Raw genomic sequence first — 6,937 nt, 5'->3', positions numbered from 1 at the left:
AAGCCAGCCTCGCAAACCCCTGTGTTTGGAAAGTCCTGTGAACCAGTCGTTGTTGCCTTCCATCTGGATCTTGTTTCCTTGATCGTTTAGCAGCTGGATGCCCTGGTATACTGACTCCCTTTGTGACAACAGGTAGAAAAAACATCTGCCTTCAAATGCCTGACAGGCATGGCCATGGATAAGAAATTGTGGCTTGTCTTTCGAAGTGCCCAGCTGAAGGCATGCGGCTCAGTGAGGAGCATCCAGATTCCTGCTGTAGAGGCTACAAATGGCAGCCTCCTCTGACTTTAGCTGATTTATTTTCTGGCGGCTTGGGTGTCCTAAAAGTAAACAGAAAAAGAGATTAGAAGATGAAACTTAAGTTGGAGTCCCACTAAACTTTCTCTTCTGTAAGGCAAGGGTGTGAACACAGCTTATTAGAAGAATCATGTATCAATGCTAAAATATCATTTTTACAAATGTTAAGACATAGATCCTGGTTAGTGGTGTCTGAGCTATCTTGGTCTTGGTGTGTGTGGTCAACGCTGCTTAGGAGATCTTCTGTTCTTCTTCTTCTTTCCCAGGCTGCTGCTGTCTCCCTTAGGCTTCCATTTTGTTCTTCTGATGGTGGCTCTGGTGTTTCCCTCACCGTTCCCAGAAAGAGTTTTTATGTATTTTTCTGGGATCGATCTTAGGAGTGTGTCTGTAGAGACAAGGGCATCTTCTCTTTCCCAAGAAATTAATGGGTAGGTGCCTATAAATTGTTTAGATTCAGGTTCTTTGCTCAGCACAGGTTGCTGGTGTTTTAATTGGGCTGCAGTTGAATTAGTAAATGCCTGACGACTGGGGGAGTTGTCTCCATAAATGAATTGTTCAAAAAGTTGAATACATTAAAGGCCTTGGCAGTCTGTCAGTGAAAGATAATATCTGTACTCCCCCTCTCAGTTGATCAAGGATCCTTTTGGTGGATCAGTGGGCCCTCTCAGCTTTGGACTTTCCAGTGGCGGAGTGTGGTATGCCTGTGACATGTTTTATACCCCAGTGGTAAGAAACTTGTTGGAATCAGTGCAAGGTATAAGCAAGAGCATTATCAAATTTAATTTCCTGTAGAACTGCGAAGGTGGAAAAAATGAAAAAGTAATGTTTTATAGCATCTTCTGATTTTTCACCAGCATGGGCAGAGATGAAAATCCCACTGGAAAAGGCATCGATTGAGACGTGGATGTACTTTCTTCTGCCGAAAGGGGCCTAGTGTGTGATGTCTGATTGCCAGATGTGGAGACTCTCTAGTCCTCTTGGATTGACTCCAGCTCTGACAGAAGCAAGGCCATGTTCCTGACAACTGGGGCAGGTGGCTACAAGGGATCTTGACGGGTCTCGGTTGTTTTTGAACACCCTGAGCAGGGCAGGAATGTTTTGGTGGTAGAATTTTTGGCTGATCCTAGCCTGTGTAAAAACTATCTAAGGCGTATTGCAGTGGTTCAGATGTTTGAAGTAGGCAATTAAGGTGCTCTGGAGTGAGAAGTAAGTATATATTCACAAGGTCTGTACCTGCAAGGGAGCACAGATGCTCTCTAGCTTTCCTGATTAGTTGTGCAATAATTTTCTGTTGGGTTGTTATCATTTTAGTAAGTTGATGTGCTCTGAAAACTCATTCAATTTCTTTGAGGGGATCTGAGATAGTTGAGTCCCCCTGAAAGAATAATGCATGGAATTTTGGAGTTAGACCAAGGATTGCCAGGGAGAAAGGAAAATTAGTGTGGTGTCTGTGTGCCTGTTTAGTTTGAATCACCCAGGATGCCTTTTGTACAGTTGCTTAAGCCTCCGGTGTCTGTGATCACTGGAATCGAGTCCTTCACTGCCTTTAAGGAGGAGCAGGAGCAGCGGCATGAGATCTTCTGTGGTGATTCCCATCAGTGAATGTACCCAACTGATGTTTCCACAGAGAATTTGGGGTTCTGGCTGAGTCTTTGGGTTGTCCTTGATGTGCAGTGTTTGTGGTGTGATGGTTCTCTCTGCAGTTTTTAGGCCAAGATACTTCCAAGGGGCTGTCCTTTGAACTTTATCTGCTGCAATCTTAAAACCTTTCTCCTGTACCGCAGTGATGACATCTTATACTGCAACATCCAAAATGATTTGAGCTCTTGCAAAAACGACTGTGTCGTCCATGTAATGAAAAATGATAGCATTAGGATGTTCATTTAATGGTCCGTAAAACGAAAAGTGATTAGCTTTAGGGCGAGAGAATTTGGACATCAAGCAATTGACAAATATTTGGTCTACCCTTCAGTCGTTGAGGCAATACAGTCCACTGGTACCTCTGTAAAGGTGCTTGTCGATTTAGTGACGGAAAAGGCAACCCAGGAGGGTGTCATTGGGCTGCATGGGGGTGTCAAAAAAGTAGTCATTAAGATCTATATCAACCATCTGCCAATAACAGTGTAATTGTAGGTACAATTGGATTAAACCTCCCTGAACTAGCCTTCCTTCAGATCTCAACCCATGCAATCTCCAAAGCAATGCTCTTCCTATGCTCAGGCTCCATCAATCACAGCCTAAATGGCAAAGAAGATATCCGAAAAATAGGAGGACTCCGAAAACTGCTACCCACAACTACAGCATGGCGCAGCATCGGCAATCTCGAGGTAACATGGAGGCTGAGGGCAGGCTGGACTGGAGGGAACCACTGTCCTCAATGACCTCATTGATTTTCCTGAGGTCCTGCTGGAGCCGCCTCTTGTCCTTGCCAGGCTTTCATATGATAATGACAGGCGCATTGCAGGGGCTAGTAGATGGTACAATGTGGCCCACAGTCAGCTGCTCCTGCACGAGGGACTGCAGGGCCTTTAACTTTCTGCCTGGGAGGGGCCACTTATCCACCCATATGGGGTCATTGGTCTTCCAGGTTGACTGAAGGGTGGTGCGCTGCTGGGTTGCCCTGTCTAGAAATCCTGAGGTGTTGATAGGATCTCTGGCCCTGTCCCCCTTTGGGACAAGAGGTCTCTTTTTCTCAAATTGTTATTGGTGCCCGGGTGACAAAAGATCTTACCGTAGAAACTGTGCCCTCAGGACCTTCCCTGCAGATGTTACTGTGACTCCAGAAGCTGGTAGTGGCTCCCTGGTAGCTAATAATTACCCCAGCAGCTGGAACCAGGGGCCATTATTTTAGCCAATCAGAGCAGGAAATTATGGCGACATCAGCTCTTGTATCTAATAGTCCTGAAAGACATCTCTTTCTCCCATTACAAGACAAAGCACACTTTAGAATGGGTCTGTTTCTGCCTGTTGTCTGTGCCCACATCACCATTGGATCAGCTGGTGTGGTGGTCATGTCCCGTAGGAGGTAGGCTCTGACTGTAACTGTTCCTCTTGGAATGAAAAGGGGAGGGAATAAGCATAGAGCTTAGACAGTTATCTCCTGCAAAGATGTCAAGGCGAGTACCTCAGGTAGCAGAGTGAGTGTCTCCATCCCTTCCCTGGTGTTGGTTAAAATCAAAATTTCTCTGGGATGTTCTTCAGGCCTGTATTTGCCTGTTGGAATATGGTGAACATAAATATCGTGGATTTGAATTGAAAAGGCTCTTACCAGCTGCCTTTAGGTTCCAGGGCAGAGCTGTCTTCTGTTGAGTTTTCTGCAGCGATCGAGCTGTCCCACTGGATCTGAGGAGGTCGCTGTGCTGGTTCTCCACGATGTTGGGGAGAGTGGGGTGGAACAGCCTCGCATTTGGTGTCATTGCGCAGGGCCTTTCTGTGTCTGTGTGGGGTTTCCTGCAGGCCACCGGTTTTGCTGGTTTTGAAAGCATGTGGACGAGGGGGGCATTGAGGACAGTGGCTGTGACACCTAGAAGGTTCCTGGTAATAGCCTTTATTTTTACAATTGTGTTGAAAAGGCCCCATCTCCCTACACTTAAAGCCAGGTCCTTTTTCATGTGTATGTCAGGGAATAACTTGGGAGGCTACTAGCACCTCTACTATAGCCTGACTGGTAGCCTTAGCTAGGCTGGCGTGACAGTGTAAGGATGCCCTAAGTGTGCATGCCTCGACCATTTGTGCAGTGGTAGGCTTTGGGTTGAGTGGTAGAGAAGGTAAAATGTCTTTACAGGTGTTATTAGCATTTGTTTCAGCAAGTTTAGTAAGAAGTACCTTCCTGGCTTTTGGATATTCACCTTGCTTCTCTATTGCTTGTGGAAGGTGGTCAATAAATTTTAGAAAGGATTGCCCAGGTCCCTGCAGATTGTCTATGAAATCTAGAGTAGGTGTTGTTCCATTGGGTGTCTGCTTGAGAGCTGTGTTTGCAGCACTTTCATCTCTTCTCACAGAGCTCTGGGAAGGTCTATTGAATGAGGTTTTATGAAATCTTCCTCCCTGGCTAGATGGACTAGTGTTAGGTGTGCCCACCTGTCTTCCCTAGCATAGTCTTTTAATAGTTGTTCTATTAGTTTTTTCCCCCCTTTCTTCCCACAGAATAATTTCAGTGGGAGAAAGTAGGATGTGCATAAAATGGAGCAGATCGTGAGGCACCATAACATGTGCAGTGAAGGTGGCATTTAACAAATTATTAAAATATAGTGACCCCCTCCCATGGTGTTTGGCTGCTTTATAAAGATCTTTCATCTTCAGTGTGCATGACAGTTTCCCATCAGGGGTTAGCCCCACTCTGGTACTGCACCGGCGCTGCTTGTATTTTAGCTACCAATTCCCAGTCCCCCTCTTCAGCCGCCAGCTTCCGCATCCTCTGCCAAGAATCCTCAGGCTCATGCTGAACGTCAGATGAACCTTCCCTCTCCTCTCCAGAAGAGGGAACTTTCTCTTTGGCAGAGGAGCGGGGCCGTGGGGTGACTGGCCACGCCCGGTGTTGTGGGCCTTTGGTAGCCAAGATGGCGGCCTTCCGGTTACCGCCCCTCACACTTCCACCTCTGACAGTGTGGGATCCGCAAGGGGCTGAGTTGGCAGTGGTAGGGCAGTGGGAGTAGGCAAGGAAGCAATGGATCCCAATGCAGGGGTGGTTCCTGATGCAGGGGTAGGACCCAAGACGGGGAAGACCCAATGAGAGAGCTGGGGGTGGGAGGGAGTTTGACATTGACAACCCCCTTCAGCGGAGGGACTCCATTTTGTGAGCTATCTGAGGGGGATCCAGTGAGGAGAGGTACTGGAGAATGGGTTAGGGTAGAATCCAGGCCTGTGTGACTGGGCAGGGGATAGAGAAGGAGGGAAGATGTCAGACTGCAGGTGGCTTGTCTGTGCTTTACAGCAGTTCCTGTCTCTCACCCTTATCTTGGTATCAGTGGGTTCAGGAATGCCGGGGGCAGAACTCAAAATATGATTTGAGTATTAGAACATTGAACCCTTGAGAAAACTGTATAAATCATTTGAAAAATTAGGTAAAATTTTGCGACTCTTATCCCTCCCTGAGTTTTCAAAAGAAAGGGTCTTTCCCGAACTGAGTCCCAAAATGCTACATGATGAATTGAATCAACAGCAATATCTGGGAACTCCTTTAAAGCCAATGAATAAATGACTTCCAATTCCCTTAATAAAAGTCGTCCCCCATAAAAGGAGAACCTCCCTAACTGAAACTTATATGTCCCTCTCAACTTTGGATAATTTGTTACCCAGAGCTGCCCCTGATGTAAAAGGTGGCCCACAAACAGGACTAAAAAAATCACCCAAGGATTCTGCAGTGCAGGCTCCCGTTCCCCAGCTCACTGCTCTGGTTGCCCTGGATGCAGGTGTTTCAAAATGTCCCCTGGGCTTCACCAGCTGAGCCAGCCCTCATCCATCGTGCTGCTGCAGGGTGCCAACGCTGCAATCAGCAAGCCCTGATAAAACTGATAAAACATGGCATTTAGAGGGCTGCCTCACATTAATTTTTCATTTTTGTCATGAGTTATTATAGTTCCAATAAGAGGCCCCTGGGCCTGCAAAATCCTGCGTCCTCCTGAGATATCATTGCTAGTAAGGAGCTCAGCACTGCTGAATGCTGAGGCCTGTCATTTGTGATCCCTTTGGCATGGCAGTGGAAGTGCCCTGAGTGCATATTGAGAGGCAGCTTCATGGCTTCTCATGCCACGACACAAAATTAAAAGTGCAAGGTGGCTTCCTAGAATGACATGTAGTCCTTTGAAATATCTGCAGGAAGTGGTCTGAAACTGCTTTCTGAGCCTGCTCCTTGGGATCATCTGTGAGGGGCTGAGGTCTGGCCTGAGCCTGGTGCTGTATCCCACTGGGAGCAGCCCCACGGGCTCACGTGCAGAGCAGGCCCAGCCAGAGGCCCTGGAAATCTCACCTGCCCTGCAGTCACCATTGTAAAGGAGCTGTAAACATCAGCTGGTGCTGACTTTCCCCTTGGACCCCTTGGTGTAGTCACTATGGGGAATTTCTTTCCTGAAGCCCGTGGTATTTCCCCCTGGCAGTTGTGATGGGGATGCTGGGGGAGTGTGGGTCTTTGGGGGCACCTGCCCAGGCAGGGGCTGAGCTCGGGGCCCTGTTGGGCCCATGCCCCCAGCAGCAGCAGCAGCAGCAGCAGCCCCAGGGCCCAAAGCCTCGTGCCCCCTGCCCAGCACAGGCTGCCCTGTCCCTGCAGCTGTCACCTGAGTGGGACCCAGGGGCCAGTGGCCGCTGGCAGCAGCAGGAATGCGGGCAGGGTGAGGATGCCCTGGCTTGGCTTTTGTTTCTGGAACAAAGTGGGCTCAGGGCAGTGCAGAGGAGGTTGGGAAGCAGAGCCCAGGGCCTTTGGAGGCTGCAAGGCTTAAAGATCAGCCCCTGCAGTAGCCCAGATGGAGGTGGCCCAGTTGCCAAGGCTGTGGTGGCCTTGAGAGCGTGCAGGTGGATTTTGCATGGCTGTGGCCTGCTGGTGGCTCTGGGCCCAGGAGTGCCTGTGGCTGCAGCAGGAAGGGTGGCTGAAGGTTTGCTGCCTGCTTTGGTGGCATGGCTGCAGCGGCCCGTGCTGTGAGAGCCC

This window comes from Melozone crissalis, unplaced genomic scaffold (genome assembly GCF_028551555.1).
Source record: "Melozone crissalis strain CALT ecotype California unplaced genomic scaffold, PUWL_Pcris_2 ptg000192l_1, whole genome shotgun sequence".
In the NCBI taxonomy this organism is placed as follows: Eukaryota; Metazoa; Chordata; class Aves; order Passeriformes; family Passerellidae; genus Melozone; species Melozone crissalis.
Note: the sequence above shows the minus strand (reverse complement) of the source record.